The following is a 16,747-nucleotide window of genomic DNA, read 5'->3' as shown; positions in this document are numbered from 1 at the left end:
TCCGACGACCCTCAGGGCACGTTCCGTTATCTTGGAATTCTGCTTCGGCCTGGAGGCCTCTGCCCCAGCTGACCCCAGTCGGGTCATTTCCGCCGCCTGCCCCTCCCCCACCGTCTGCGCGCCGTCCCGCCGATCCCGGTGCGTGTCCAGCGGCGGCCGCCAGGCCCTGTGTGCTCCCCAACGCCCGCAGCGCTCCTCCCCTGGGCACTGACAAGGCCCTCCGCGCAGCGGGACGTCCGGGAGAGGCCACCCCGCAGGGCCACCACATCCCTTCCCGCTCCTGCACCCTGACCCGTTTCCATTCAGAGCACTCACCGCCGCCTGACGGCCTATCACCTACGCCGCTCTCGACGCTCTCTTGGCGCCACCCTGCCGGCCGCCGTGTCCCCGCGGCCTGGAAGGTGGGACGAGGTCAGTGCTCCGTCGACACTTGGGGGTGAACGGGGGGCGCAGTTGTCACGTAACTCGTGGGCTTGGGATCCGCCGTGCGTCTAGGCCACACAGTCGCCGCTGAGATGCGCGAATCCATCCCTTTCCCCTGATGGGAACACGGCAATTCGCAACGCACAGGGCGGCCACACCCACACGCAGGGGCGACACACCATCACGCAGGGCGTACACGCCCACACGCAGGGCCGACACGCCCACATGCAGGACCGACCCGCCGTCACGCAGGGTGGATACGCAGGCACGCAGGGCCGGCACGCCCACACGCAGGGCGGCCACGCCCACACGCAGGGCCGACACGCCGTCACGCAGGGCGGACTTGCAGGCACGCAGGGCCGACACGCCCGCACGCAGGGCGGCCACGCCCACACGCAGGGCCGACACGCCGTCACGCAGGGCGTACACGTCCACACGCAGGGCCAACACGCCGTCACGCAGGGCGGACACGCCCGCACGCAGGGCGACCACGCCCACACGCAGGGCCGACACGCCGTCACGCAGGGCGTACACGTCCACACGCAGGGCCGACACGCCGTCACGCAGGGCGGACACGCCCGCACGCAGGGCGACCACGCCCACACGCAGGGCGGACACGCCCACACGCAGGGCGACCACGCCCACACCAGGGCCAACATGCCGTCACGCAGGGCGGACACGCCGGCACGCAGGGCCGACACGCCCACACGCAGGGCGACCGCGCCCACACGCAGGGCGACCGCGCCCACACGCAGGGCGACCGCGCCCACACGCAGGGCGACCGCGCCCACACGCAGGGCGACCGCGCCCACACGCAGGGCGACCGCGCCCACACGCAGGGCCGACACACCGTCACGTTGGGCGTACACACGAGCATACAGGGTGGACACGCCGGCAGGCAGGGCCGACAGGCAGGGCCGCCAAACTGAGGGCTGTTTGTAGGGACGAGGGACAGGACCGGGACACGTACATGTGTGCAAGGCCCTTGTGCCGAGGTTCAGCCCGGGCTCAGGCGGGAAGGGCGGCGGGCTCCACGCCGCTGTCGAGACCCAGGACCGTCCACCTGCTGCAGAGGCAGGCGGGGACACACGGAGGTTTGGACACTTGGGAATTTGACACACCTGAAGCCATAAATGAGGCCTCCCCTGCCCACACAGAGGACCGGCCTTATTGTTCACCTTCCTAATCGTCTAGGGTGGGGTCAGCCGACAACGACGCGTCCCTCCCAGTCCCTGGGGCCCGGGAGTGTGTCGCGTCCCACGGCACAAGGACCCTGCAGGTGTAACGAAGGGTGTGAGGGGAAACCGTGACCACACGATGGGCCCAACGTGACCACAGGGTCCGTGCACGCGGGAGGCAGGTGTCAGAGAGCAAAGAAGACGCCCCATCGCTGGTTTGCAGGTGGAGGTAGGGGCCGTGTGCAGCCAGAAGAAGGTGGAAGAGTCACGGAAGAGTCCCCGCAAAGCCTTCGGAAAGGAGTGCCCTGCCCACGCCCGGATTTGGGACGCCGGGCCCCCTGGACCGTAGGACACTTGGGTTCGGGCCGCAACCTCTGTTACCCCAGCAGTGGGAAGCTTACCCACGGGGTTTATCCGCCTCAGCACCACTTGATCGCCTGCCCTGTGCTCGTGGGGGTCCGTGCCTGCTGGACACCCAGAGCCCCCTCCCCAGTGGCGCCGATCACAAACGCCTCCAGACCGCCAGACGTCCCCTGGGCGGCAGAGTCACCCCTGCTGAGAACCGCTGCTCTGCACTACCCTTCACGACGACGCCAATCCAGCAGGCTGTCGGCAAAGCCCCAGGGCATGGCCGGGGATTCCCAGCCCAGCCGCCACGGGGTTCACCCAACACCGACTTTGTCCGGCACCAAAGGCAGAGTGGGACAGAGCACGCCTTGTGGCTTCAGAGACCTCAGGCGGTAGTCTGCACTGTGGAGATGAACGACTGCCCGGCAGGGCCTCATCTGTCCAGGGTGATGCTCTCGACGTAGGACACATGGTGGGAGGCAGGAGGTCCGAGCCAGCCCGGCCCGTCCTTCAGGGAAGGCGAGGTGGGCGCAGGCTGACAGCCACATATGCAGCTGGGTTACCCCTCATGACCACCGGGGAGCAGGCCATCTCTTTTTTTTTTTTTTTTTTTTTTTTTTGAGAGAGTGTGTGAGCACGGGAGGGGCAGAGAGAGAATCCCAAGCAAGCTCCGAGCTGTCAGCACAGAGCCTGGTGTGGGGCTCGAACTCACAAACCGCGAGGTCATGACCTGAGCGGAAACCCAGAGCTTAACCCACTGAGCCCCCAGCCACCTCTACCTTTAGGTGAGACAGCGCTCCCACACCATCAGGCTCACCCTCGGACGTGTACAGAGCAGGGGTTTCGGTAAATTCGCGAGGGTGGGTAACCGTCACACAAATTCCAGCACATTCTGTCACCCCGAAAGAAAAGCAGCCGCTCCCCATTTCCCACCTCACCCCAGTCCCTCCCAGCCACCAATCTGCTTCCCTTGGAGATCCAACTGCTTCCCCAGATGGGGCCCTAGACAGAATTACAATCCCTTCTTGATTGGGGGCGGGGGCAGTGGGTGCTGGGCATGGCACGGGAATCACAAAGGACCCAGGCCACGGAGGTGCCACACTGCAGGACCGCAGGTGAGGACTAATTTATTCTTTTACGTTTTACAACACTTTTCTTCAAGGAGAATTCATTCAGCTTCACTCCGCACCATCGGTAGCAACCCCCCCCCCACTCCCGTTAAACATTGACGGGGTGCCCAGTGCGTCAGAAATGCACGAGGACTGTCCAGTTCCCTGCACCCTGATGAAGCCATTTTCCGACTTAGCTGTTGTTCTCTTTATAACAAAGGTCATTCAACCTCTGAGGAGCAGCTTAAAATTCACGAAGTTTGGGACCGGCGTAGACGCCCCTGGTCCTCACCGCGAGGAAGCTCCATTTCTGCTCAGAGCCCCGCCTGGTGTCTCTCGCTCAGCTGTGTTTAGCATCCTAAGAAATGGGAATGCGTCATTGGTTTCACGGGACCGCTTCCAGAAACATTTGAATTTTTTTATTTATCGCTCTTGATGCCATGGAAAGGGTAAAAACAGCCCCGAGAGCCCTGAATTTGGATGATGGCTTCAAACAGGGTTTCATCCACCTTCCGCTCCTCAGCCTCGTCCCTCGCGCTGACCCTAAGGGAGGCAGAGGGCCCCCTCCTACCTTTAGGACCTGTTCTAGGTTCTCCAGCTTGGCTTGGAGCTGGCGTTTCTCCCTCACGGCCAAATCGCGTTCTCTGGTCACTATGGCGAGCACGTGCTGGAGCCAGGCATGCTCTGTTTTCACCTACAAGTAGCAGGGGGAGAGAGAGGGGGGCCGTTTGTAACACGCACCCCATCTGTGGGGTTTGTCGTCAGCTGGCGTCTGCCACTTTCTCCTCCGTGACTTTTCAGGGAGCCTTCCCCTCCCTCACCCTGGATCACGGACTTCGTGGCGGGTCCAGCCCCGTCGGGGTGAACGCATGTGCCCCGGGCTGGAGAATTAGCACACAACATCCCTCTTCCTCCTGCCTCCCCACCACAGTGACAGTGACCGGCTCAGGAGTAATGGGAATGTGACCCGGGCCTGGCCAATCAGTGCTATCCCACCCCCTGATACAGCGACTGGTTGGAAGGGCCACGAGACCCCGTTGCATCCGTGGAGAATGAGACACCGGACTGGTATGGAAGCCTGGGAAGACACTTCCTCTTTTGCCCCCCGGACTAGGAAAGTTGAAGACAAAAGGATGGGTCTGGAGCCCCAGCTGCCATCAGGAAGGGAGAGTCCATCTGAGAACAGAGCCAACAAGACAGCCAAGAGAAGCAGAGAGAGAAGCAGGATCCTGACGCCATAATTTGAGCACCTAGATCAAGCTGTGCCTGAAGCTCATATTTTCTTTTCCAGTCACACAGCCCAATTCCTTTTGTCTGCTTACACCAAGCTGAATCATTTTCTGTTCCTTTGAACAGACACCCCTAACAGATACAAAGCGTTACCCAAATTGTTCAGGATACGAATTCTTTTGTCTGAAAATTCCACTTTTGTTTTACAAGTGGACAAAAATGGCCACAAGGCTCTGTGTGCTTTATGATGATGGATGCTCTAAGAACCTCAGACACCAGATCCAGTCTCAGACCACAGACCCCCTGAGAACCAAGTTTTGAATTTACTTGGGGCGGGGGGGGGGGGGGTGGAGGGCACCACTTACTCTCAATCTCTCCTGTGGCTTTTTGGAAACCAGGAAGGACATGCCATGATGAGAGAAGATACTTTGGTTTATTCCCCATTAATTTTCGTTGTGTGGCTACTTGAACCGAAACGCGGCCTTTTCGTTTCTTTCCCTCCTCCCCAGATGTTACAGCATGAATTAGGGCTTCGATGACAGGCTGTCACAAGGTCGTATTTGTCAGCTTTAAAAGAGGTCCTTTCCGTTTTACACGCCCTCTGCGCAGCGTGTGCGTTTAACCTGACAATCTCCGTGACACCAGGAGAAAGAAAGGCACCCACTTGGAGCTCCTGAACGGCACAGGGTCACGGGGAGGCTGTTATTAAGAGGTCGTACGGAGGTCTGATTCACAGGAGTGTTTTCGTGCCGTTTTGCGACAGCATGAAGCGTCAGGCCGCGAGCTTGGGGAAAAAATTCAGACGCACTGGGTGAACAAGTCGTGACCTAATGGAACTAAACAGAACTCACACCTGAACCCCAGCACCGGGGCACAGCCTTGGTGACACCACCACTTCCCATGTTCTGACTCATCAAGAAATTGTGACCCGTGAGTTACGTCCAGTGCTCTAAGGCCGGTCTCCCACGGCAGCCAGCACAGGCCCAGATGTAACTCAAGGCTTGCCTCTCTCCGACTGAGATGTCCCATAGCTGCCGTGGAAATGAGAACCGGATCCAGACTCCTGGCCGGTCGGCACGCTTCTGCAGCCTCTGACCCGCCAGCTCTCCGTTCTCACCTGAGGCCCCATTACCACCACTCTCATGCTCCGACCGTCCTGTAAACAAGCCAAACTCAGTCCCACCCACCCCAGGGCCTTTGCACGTGCTGCCTGCACCACAGCAAGCCCCTACCCACCCCTCCCTCCACCCCAGATCCTGGTGGGTCTGGCTCCTGCTCATCATTTATGCCACTTCCTCATCAGGCCCTCCCACCATGCTTGAGATAACAAAACGCTCCTCCCCTCGTCTGCCCCCAGCGCCCTCAGTGCTTTGCCGTGCTTTGTCTCGCTATCTGGGATGATCCTGCGTAGCTGTTTACATTTCCCTGCGGTGGCTCCTTGTTAGAGTCTAAGTCCCAGTTGGACAGGACTTGTCCCTGTGACCCAGTTCTCTGTCCCCAGTGCCTGGAAGGCTGCCTGGCACAGCCAGGGTTCCAGGAATGGAAAGGCATCAGGGGAAGACGGTCAAATGCAAGGCGGCTGTGTTCCCGGGGAAATCAGTTCTGCTGGTCCATCCAGGTCTGCTGGCCACCCACACGGCCATCGCTGCTCTCCCAGCTTGTCCGTTTCCTAGTGAAGTTTGGCCGCGGGAGATGCCAGCAGGAAGTCGGGGGCTGGAGAAGAGACGGGCTGGGGTTAACGCCGTCGCCACCACGGCTGGGGCTGTTCACACACAGAGTTCTGTCCGCAGGCCTGACGCTGCTGTCCCTGGAAGGGGCCTGCTGGCCAGGCTGGCCGGTGGCTGGCGGCTGGGAATGTGGATTGCAGGAGGACCGCCCCCCGTTTCTCACCGGTGGGAGGGCCTCCCCGTGTCCAGACTCTGCACAAACCACGTGGTTACTGCTGACCCCCCCCCCCTCCTTCAAGGGGGCGGGGCTCTGGGACGCGCCAGGGAGACCATGACCCTGGACGCCGAGGCCCTGCCGGGCTTCCCGCGGCCACCCTTCGCACGCGCCGTGACGACGTGCCGCTAGAACGGAGCGCGTCCTGTGTGACTCGTGGAGGCTGGAGCCCGCCCGCCCCCGGGTGTTGCTCACGTGCTTTCCCTGCGCCCACGGCACTTCGTGTCCTTTCGCCGTGATGAATCGTGGCCACGAGCGCGACTGCACACGGAGTCCCACGAGTCTCCCTCGCGAGTCACGGCACCTTGGGCGGTCCCGGGGACCCGACGCAGTGTCCCCCTGCCTACAGCCTGCGCTCTTGCCCTGGTCCCCGGGGCTGCTCACCCAGCGGCCTGGCTGCCGCTGCCTTCTGCCCCCACCACCCCGCCTGGTTCCCGGAGCCGCACCCACGGCTTTGCGAGCAGTATCTCCTCCATCCCCCACCTTGAAGGGGCCAACTGTTCCCACCGGGACTCCAGTGGATTAATTCTCGAAAGAAAACAACGTTCCCACAGTAGAGACACAGAACGAAGGGTTCAACATGAGTGAGGCGTTTCCGAGAAGCACGTTTGCTCTGTCGGGAAGCCGGGGTGGGTTTCGGGCTCCCTGTGCGGAAGGCGACGTGAACTGTCCCCACAAGAGCTGTCCCCACAAGAGCGTGGGGCGGTCGGGAATCACGCCCCAAGGGGCGCCGAGCGGGGGCCGTGGTTGACAATGGACAGTCCCCAACCTGGGGACAGTCACAGTCCAGCTGTGCGTCTGGAACCTACTGGCAGGCGCCAGACCCCCGCCTTCCCGCCGGGATGCCGCAGATGAGGTTGGGGCAGATGTGCCAGGCCCGCGTGTGCCATAACCCCCCCTCCCCCACGTGGAGCCAGGATGCTGTACTTTGGTTCCTGGAAATAGTGCAGATGACTACAGCAACATGAGAGAAAGCGATAACGTTGGGGGCAGGGAGGGAACAAGTTTTATCGGTCTGGAAGTCAGTGCTTTGAAGGAAAGTTGAAATGGACGAGGAAGAAAATGCAGGGGACGTCTGGACAACTAGAAGGTTCTAGAAGTGGTTGGCACTGATTCCGTCACAGACCTCACCTCACGCCAGGATCGATATTTCTCGCACCTAAAACTTACCAGAGTCTCCCCCGTACGTTTACCATAATGATAAAGGGCATCGCTCTGGTCTTTCCGAGGAGGGCAAGAGGGTCTGTTGGTAGGGAGGGGACGTAAGCAAAGGCGTGACTGAAGATTGCAGCAGGCTGTCCACACCCAAGTCCCCGGAACCTTACACAGCAGAAGGGACTTTGCAGAGGTGACTGAGTGTCCAGGCCTCGTCCCCGACAGTCCAGGTGGACCGGTGGGATCACAGGGGTCCTTACAGGAGGGAAGCAGGAGCATCAGCGTCTAAAAGGGAGATTTTGAAGACGCTGTTCTGGCTTTGGTGGAGGAAGGGCCCACAAGCCAAGGGATGGGGGCGCCTCCAGAAGCCGGAAACGGTGAGGAAACGTCTTCTCCCTTAGAGCCTCCAGGAAGAGTGCGGCCTGCCCACACCTTCGCTTTAGGACTTCTGACCCCAGGCAGCTTGGCTCCAGAGTCCCCACAACCAAAGAAGGAGAACAAAGGCGACGGTAAGCTAAAAAGCGTCTCAGAAACCGCAAACACCAAGCTGTCCCCTGGAAGATGCCTTTGCCTGACAATCTGTCTGTCCCCAGCACCGAGGCCTCGGCTGGGGCTGGCCGCCGGCTCCCCTACTGGCCACACCTGTGTGAACAGCCTTGGGGGTGCAGTCTCTTCCCCGCCGGGCCCCCCAGTGGAGACGCCACATGACACTGAGCAGAAATCTCTGGGGGACGGTGACCCTTCCTGAACACAACACTTCCTGAGAGAGGCTCGGTCTGCTCCTCCTCTTCCAGCTCCAGCGAGGAAGTGATGCTGAGGGACGGAGTAGCCACCGTGTCGTGGAGATGACACACCACGGCCCCAGCATGATGGCACTGGGGAGGAGCACAGCCCGGGCCCTCTTGCGTCTCCGCAGCCGCCTCTGCCCCGGGCTCCTCACATCTTCCTGCACGAGAGCGATAATGCCCCCCAGGTGTTTATGCCACCAAGCTTGGGTCCCTGCTACAGGCAGCTGGAAAGAATCCCAGCTGACAAACCCAGAGAGGGCGTCATTCTTTCTGGTTCGGTAGCAGCTGATCCCGCCTGGAAACAGATGCCTCCAAACAAAAAACAACGTAAATGTCAGCTGGCTGGGGGGGTACGTGGGGCTGGAGCCTGAGGCCTCACCACGCTGCCCAGTGGGCCTTCCCAGCCCTTGATGGTTCCAGAAGCCTCCGTAGAGAAGCCCCCTGGCCTACCACTTCCCTGGTCCCCGCTGCCTGCCGTCTAGCTCAAAGCCGGGCACTCCCACAGCCAGAGAGCTCTCCCGGGGCCGACCCACATCCCCCCCACGTCCCTGCACTTGGACAAGAACGTGCTCCTGGGAACAGAGCCAGGCGCAGAGAAAGAGTTCTCAGAATAGCAGAAAGGACATAAAGGGCTTTTCACTAAGACACAAACTACGACCCCACAAAAAAACAAAGAAACGCATTGGGAAAGGTTCTGAGATGTTCAAAGTCGGGAGCCCGGACGGTTCTTCTTTTGTTCTGGTCAAATGGAAATCTAACAATGTGCTCACTCCTAGCAGATTTTGTTCTGAGGAAAAACGGATGATATTCAGGTGTGACCCCCGCCCGGGCCAGGGCCCTCTCTTTCCAGCCAGGGCTCTTAGCCTCACAAACCGCGGATGTCTACAGGTGTTGTCCTTATCAACACCCATAATTTTCTCTTACTAGACGAAGAGTGAGAACAGCTAGTAAGTAGGATGACTATTGTTCGTACCAGTGATTCATAACCGGACCCAGAATTCCTGCCACCCTCAGATTTCTGGCCAGGAGGTAAGCGGAGTTCACGGGTGATGGGTTCATAGGTCATGGACTTCACCTCCTGCCCAGAACTTGGCTGCAGGACGCAGGGGATGCCAGGTTACCACACTGCCCTGGGACCGTCCCACTGCACACAAATGCAGCCCCTTAACACCTGGGGCACCAGATCCAGCCAGTTGACTCATTTCCATTTCAGAACACAGGCCTGGGGGCAGACCAGTGGCACCAGGGGGAAGTGCAGCCTGAGGCATCTGGTGATGCCCTGGGAATGCACCCGAACCTCCCACTGGCCCCAGGAACAGCTGCCCAGTTTGGGGGAGGGGAGTTTCATAGGCCCCCTTGGACCGAGGCAAATGGGAAATCTGAATTATTTTTCTTTAATCAGGGAAAAGTCGGGTTTGCCAGCGTAAAGGACCTTGAACACATTCTGTGCCCCGTGCCCTGGATTCCCAGCTCATTCGTTTCCTTGCACAGGGCTGCCTGCCCCAATCCGATATTCAACCCGGTTTTCCCAAGAAGCCCACGTCAGATTTTGCACCCGAGAGGCAATCATTTCTGGGCAGGCTCCTGGGACGACAGTGACGATGCATCTTTCTGCTTCCACAATTAAGAGCTCGGGTCATTACTACTGCTTTCTTAATCGGGGATCCTGAGAAGCACATTGCAAACCCAGGCCAGAATCAGATGGGGGAATTGGGAATTTCCAGGCATCGTCCCGACAACCAGGAGGGTTCCTTGTGTTTCTGCAGGGTCACAGGGACAGCTCCCCCATCCAGGAGTCTGGTGCTGGGGTTGAATATTTATTTTGGCATCATTTAACCAAGCCGGTCCCTTCCACTTCCCCTGCTTACGCTGGACACACACCCAGGCTCCAAGGACGGTCTTGTGAGAACTGCTGTTTCCCAGGCCTTCTCCCTCCCTCAGTCCCTCTCCATCCCATATCAACCTCACCCCTCCCATCCCCCTCTCCACCGCCACCCCCACCCCCATCTCAGCCAGCCAGCCCAGGCACTCTGAACAAACACTGAGCCTACAAAGCTGGCAGAGGGGCAGGACAGAGCTGCATGGCCCTGCCAGTCTCCCTGCCTTCTCTCTCAAAGCTCTGCTATTCCTGTCTGTGCTGGTGAGTCACTGGGCGCCCTCACACACCTCTGCAAAGCTGGAAGGAACGTAAGCTCTTGTCTGTGCCCAGCAGCCTTGTGTAAAAAGTCAAGGCGGGGATGCAGCCCAGGAAGACGTTTCCAACCTTCCGTGAAAAAGTGTTGGACTCTGTGAGGATCCCCTAGGATGACCAGGGTGGCCCATCAGCACAGCCATCCAGCCAGGTCCCGGACAGGAGCCCTTGCCTGGACGGTGACGCCAAGAACCAGGACTCTAACCCATTACTGACCAGCACTGGCTTGGCCGGATGCCCCCGGGAAGTACCATCGTCCCCGCTCCTGCTCTGTCTCTCTGAGCCCCTCCAAAGCTGGAATCACCTCTCCGGGCACAGGAGCCCCCCTTAGGAGGAGACACAAGTGCACGAGAAAGCCACCCCAAGTTCAGTCCTCCCTACAGCCAGCTCCCACCGCCCTGCTCTCGGCCTACCTCTGCTGCCTGAAACACCACCATTATGTTACACTGCCGTTCCTGTTGAAATAGACATACTCCTGGGCAGAGGGGGCCGCTAAGCCTCATTCAGCATTCACGCCTCAGCGAGAGTGAGTTTGTCAGAGTCTTTCCTGAGAGGTTTGGAAAGAAAGAGGGCAGAGAGAGTGGGGGCCGGTGGGAATATGAGGGGAAGGGCCCTACTTGGAAAGCTGGGATGCACTGGGCACACGTCTTTTTGAGAATAGTGGTAAAACGCACATCCCATAGAACTGAACCATCTTAACCATTCCTAAGTACAGCTCAGTGGCACGAGATACATTCACACTGCTGTGCAGTCATCCCTCCATCCGTCTCCAGAATTCTTTTCATCTTCCCCAAACCGAGACTCTGTCCCCATCAAACACTAACCCTCCCTTTCCAGCCCTTGGCTCCCACCCTCTTACTCTTTGACTCTGGGGATCTGGGTTCCTGAATTTCTGGGGACCTAAGTGGGATCATACAGTATCTGTCTTCTATGACTGGCTTATCTCATTAAGCATGGTGTCCTCCAGGCTCATCTGGGTTGTGGCAGGTGTCAGAATTTCCTTCTTTTAGGGCGGAATGGTATTCCGTTGTAATAGGGACCGCATTTTGTTGATGTGCATGTCTGGTGACGGACCCTTGGGTTGCTTCCACATTTTCGCCAGGGCAAATGGTGCTGCTGTGAACACCGCTACACAAACATCTCTTCAAGACCCCGCTTTTGGTTCTTTTGGATATATACCCAGAAGCAGAAGTATTGGATCATCTGGTCGTTCTATTTTTCATTGTTTAAGAAATCACCGTCCTGGGGCACCTGGATGGCGCAGTCGGTTAAGCGTCCGACTTCAGCCAGGTCACGATCTTGCGGTCCGTGAGTTTGAGCCCCGCGTCAGGCTCTGGGCGGATGGCTCGGAGCCTGGAGCCTGTTTCCGATTCTGTGTCTGCCTCTTTCTCTGCCCCTCCCCTGTTCATGCTCTGTCTCTGTCCCAAAAATAAATAAACGTTGAAAAAAAAAATAAAAATAAAAAAAGAAATCACCATCCTGTTTTCCACAACAGCTGTACCGTTTTCCATTCCCATCAATGGCGCACGAGGGTTCCAACTTCTCCACATCCTTGCTAACACTTATTTTCTGAAAAGCACATCTTTTAAAAAAAAAAATTGGCCAACTGGAAGGCAGAAAAGTAAGTGTCAAATCAAGAAAGCTCTAATTTTTTTGTGAACTATTAGAACTCCGTTCTTTGAAATACATGTTAGTACACCTGTGAAATTAGCAGCTGCAAACTGCCAATCGTCAACAAATACTCTTTGAGCACCTACTGTGTGCGCTGTTGCTGGTGCCGGGAAACACTGCTGGATGTGACAGCAACGGCCTGTGCTCCCTTGGAGCCGGCATTCTCGTCGCAGGAAGACAGGCGGGCACAGAAATGAAGACGTGTGATCGACCACGTGGTAAGAGATACGAGAAAACCAAACCCAGTGAGGTCGCCAAGACCAGAGGAGGGGGGAGAGAGGGCCACCAATGTGCAGCAATAGAGGTGTTGCCGAGAAGGTACCTCTTAGGAATGGATGCCCAGAAACTGCCAGGTATTTGGAGACGAGGAAGTAGAATTCTTAGCAGGGAAAATTACCCAGCGCTGAGACAAGCTTGGTGGTCTGACGAACAGAAGGTTCGGAGTGGCCAGAACTTGATGAGCCAAAGGTGGGGTGGCTGGTAAGGTTGACCAAGATGGCACCACGGGAAGGACTCCCGCTGCCGTTTATGGGAGGCATCGGAAGTTTGCTCAGAGGAGCCACGTCACCTGGTCCTGTCACTAGACCAGTCTAGCTGCTGCCAGAAAATGACCTAGGATGATCAGAAGGGCGATGGGCCACTTAGGGGACGATAGCAGCAGGAGAAAGTGGTGGCCTGGAGGCTGTGACGGGGAGGAAGTTCTGACGTGGCTTGTTGGCGCGCGGGATGTAGGCATGAGGTGAGGGAAGGATCCGGGTGGCGCCTAGCACCTTGCCCTGGGCAGTCGTGTGGATGGTACCTTCCATCTGCTGGGCTGAGAGAAGCCGGCAGGGGGCTGGGGGTGGGGGGGACCTGGTGTGGGCAGGTTTGAGGGACCCCAACTGGTTTGCTCTGGGCTCGTTGTTAAGGGTATGATCCCAACAGACTTCCACGTGGAGAGAACTAGTGGACGGTGAACGAGATGCCGCTAAGTGCTGGGTATGGGCATCGCACGGAGGAATAAAAGGGATGCGACCCAGGAACTGGCCACCCACTCACTGGGTGGAGTTGGGTGATTCCCTCTCCCCCGCCCCTCCTTCCCCGAGACCCCTCCCTGCCACCCTGCTTCCAGTTACCTTGTGAGGCTGCCAGCCCCGTGCGGGAAGGCCTGCATAGTGGGGTCTCAGGTGGTGCTTCCCCTGGATGGCATCCTTCAGTTCCTTTTCCTAGGACAGAAGGAAAGGGCGTCATGAGATGACTCCCCAACTTCAGGGACACGGCAGAGCATGGTAGCTGAGGTTTCTGATTAGGAAGTTAGCCCCTGGATTAGAGGTGATTCTGCAAACATCGTGTGATGTGGAGCGGCTTCCTTCTTCTTTCTGAGCCATGAGTGTCCTACTCTATAAAATGGGAGTAACACTCCTCCACATGGCGTTATAAGATTATAATAAAATAATATATATTAAGGGTGTAGTGAGATTCCCAGCGGATAAATCACCCACAGTATGTGGCACGTTGACCTGTATTGCACGTTTGCATCCTAACAAGGCAATCTTGGTAAGTAAAGCTTTGAACTGACCCTTTCCTCACAAACACCGGTCCAAACACATTGCCAAAATAACATTAGAGGAGATCTGAAAGGCTTTGTCCTGCTCAAAAATGGGGTAAAAAAAAATCTATGAGGACTACAAACGACTGGAACACCCATGGTGAGTGGGACACTCAGGCCAGATTCTCAGGCACAGAATTGGGAGTCCAGGTTTTGTTTGTTTGTTTGTTTGTTTACTTGTTTTCAGTGTATGTGGGACTGGAATTTCATGCATGAGGCAAGATATCTGAGCAAAGCTTACCACCCGCCCTGAGGCCGGTCTAGCCCCAGACCCCAAAGAAAGCTGAATATAAGTGACGTCTGCCCAGAGTTCCAGCTTATGTAAGGTAACGCACCCAGAGACAGAGAGGGAGCAGGCCCGCTGGCTCAGTGTGTGCACTGTGTTACGCCCTCGTATCACCTACTAAGAGAACTGTGAGCTACCAGTCACCAAACCTAATTCGAGACTGGGGCATTCAGGGTGTAGCATAGTAACTGCAGAGAGGTAAGATAGAGTGGGGCTGAGCACAGAAAGAGAAATTGGGGGTAATTCTCCCCATTAAAGAAAACTCTGAAAATGGAAATGCCAAAACACATTTAAAAGAAAAACTCACAGTACTATACGGATGTGACAAAACCAGTAATCAGGATGCATTGACACCCGAGGAAATAAAAATAATAAAGCAATCTGAAAATGACTTCAATACGTATGTTGAGGGTTCTCACAAAGAGGGAGAAGGAATGACATCCATCCAAAAGAACAAGAAAGAGGCAATAGAGACAACTAATGGCCACGGTGGAAGGTGCCTGGCAATTCATCAGCCTCCACCAGTCAAGTCTGCAATTCTCTTGTTCGCCTGGTCCTTCAGGTTTGTCCTCCGTTCACTCCTCAGTGAGTCAATATCCGCAGGCCACCCACGTCTGGAACTGATCTGGTGACTCTCCTCTACACTCCATTCACCCTCCCAACAGGAAAAGGGCAGAGTCCTGTGGTTTCAGACACTTCCCACAGGAAGGAGGCTCCTCCTGGCTATTTTTAGGTCCCATGTTTCAGTCAACGTCCCTTCCTCTCCATCATCAGGAGCTTCTCCACTCTTTGGTACCTACCTTGTTTCCATGGTGATAAAACACAAGGAAGCAACCCTACACGCCTTCCCAACACACCATATCAATGGTGCTTTGTTCTGGGAACAATGATTCCCCAACCTATGGGAATGAGCTTGACAATATAGCAGTCACATTGCCTCCTCGGGGATATTCCCCATAACACCGGTGATCTGAAGGGTATGGGTATACTCATCGAAACACCAGGGTCCTGACCTTGGAGACCTTATGTGCCCCACGGTAGACAAAGGCAGCAATATCTCAGAGGATCATAGGAGAAACATTGGGGCTATAGGGAGAGGAGTATGGGTTCTGAGGTCAAACTGCCTAAATACAACCTCTAGCCCTTCCCCTCATAAGCCGTGTGGCCTCGCGCAGGCTGTCTGACAGCTGCACAGCTCTCTGAGGTCTGAGGATGTAAAGATGTCTACACGATCAGACGGTGTGGAGATTTAAGTGCAGTAATTCTCCCAGAACACTAAGCACACTCCCCCGCACACAATCACGGCTCAAAAAGGTGGTCCCTTCCCTATTGAAAGCACGACCACCTTTGCCTACATCTTCCCATCTTCTACTTTCTACCACCAAATGACCCCTTCGCTCATGACATCACCTCTCTGCACCTCACTTGGAAGAGTTGACTGCAGAAAAGGAAACTCAGGGGAAGGAAACAGCACTGGCTCGTTCACCCAATTTTTTGGAGGCTACATAAAAGTTCCATTCACTTATTTTATGTTCCTTCTCAGTGACTCCAGGTCAGCCGCTTAACCTGATGAAATCCGTCTTCCCAAGAGAAACAGCTCAAGATCTAAATCCTGTCCAAGAAGCACTGATTCACGATGTTGCCAGGCAAAAGAAAAGAATTACCACCGTCTCTTCCCAATGCCATTTCTCCAGATCGGTTGAAGCATGAGTTGGCACTTTGGGCACCACTTTACTATCCTGGTGACCCGCCCCCGCCCCCAGCAAGAAGGCCAACCACAGAAAGAGCTGCTGAAAACAAAACCATTCCTAAACAAACAATCCTCTGCCCTACACTTAGAAAATCACAAAATACCTGCGCAGCGTGTCAAAGCCCTCCACACAATGATGCCGACAAAGCCGATTCATTGGCAAAGACACCCAGCAAAGGCCCAAAGAAAAAAGAAGATACCAGTTTGAACCTGCAAACCTATGTGATTTATCCTCCAAATTATGGGTATCTCACTTTATCCACGCTTGCTGTTTACCCCCGGAGAAAGTGCAGAGGTGGCTGGGGGCGGGGAGCGATGGGGCCGGTTGCAGGAGCGGGGGTGGGAGGGCGGGTCCGGGGGTCTTGTCCCAAGCGCTACAGTTCCTGCAGACTTCACCCCCTGTTGCCCCAGGGCACGGTGCTGCTCTGACATGCATGTATTTGCAGTACTTAAGGGAAGATTCAGAAAATGCCTGCTGTCCGTGCTTTGGGTCCTATTCGGATGCTGCAAAGTAAGAAGACTTACCCTGGAAGCTCTCATCATTGACACTGTGCAGGACCAGAGCCGCCCACCCAGGGATGCTGTCCCCGCTCCAACTAGAGGACTCCTTTCTGAGTTAATCAGCACCACCGAAGAAATGCCACCAAGCAAAATACAGATCACCTTGTGTATTGGTCGCATGCTTGAGACCAGCAGGCCCCCAAAAGATGTGGGCTTGTGGTCGCAACACGACAAAATGAGAGTCTCCCAACAGGCGCGCGGGTGGCTCCAGCTATGACAGTTCTCAGGAGGGGGAGGAGGAGGAGGACGGAGTGGATTTAACATAACCTGACAGGCCTGCCTGAGTCTCGAGGCTCTCCGCAGCCTGGGGTAAGCGGCCAGCCACAGCGGTGCCTGGGGTGCCTGGGGTGCCAGGTGCACACACCCGCTCCACGCGATGGTGAAGCAGGGCCCCCGCTCGCGGCCCCTGTTGTGCAGGTTGGACACTGTGCACCATGGACCACATCTGAAAGCCAGGAACTGAGTTTGACGACACACACCCACGGCCTGAAGACAGGGATCTGGTGACTCACGCATCACCAGGACTGA

The 16,747-nt window shown here is 56.7% G+C and overlaps 1 protein-coding gene across 1 annotated transcript in view; it reads right to left on the bottom strand.

Annotated features, from left to right (window-relative positions):
- RIMBP2 (RIMS binding protein 2) overlaps window positions 1-16,747 on the bottom strand; it is a 142,618-nt gene that overhangs the window by 83,901 nt on the left and 41,970 nt on the right. The window contains 2 exon segments of the mRNA XM_047828669.1: window positions 3,630-3,752; window positions 13,150-13,239. The gene's annotated coding sequence lies outside the window, so the exon portion shown is untranslated.

Source organism: Prionailurus viverrinus, chromosome D3 (assembly GCF_022837055.1).
Source record: "Prionailurus viverrinus isolate Anna chromosome D3, UM_Priviv_1.0, whole genome shotgun sequence".
Lineage (NCBI taxonomy): Eukaryota > Metazoa > Chordata > Mammalia > Carnivora > Felidae > Prionailurus > Prionailurus viverrinus.
Note: the sequence above shows the minus strand (reverse complement) of the source record. Positions and strands in the feature narration are given on the sequence as shown.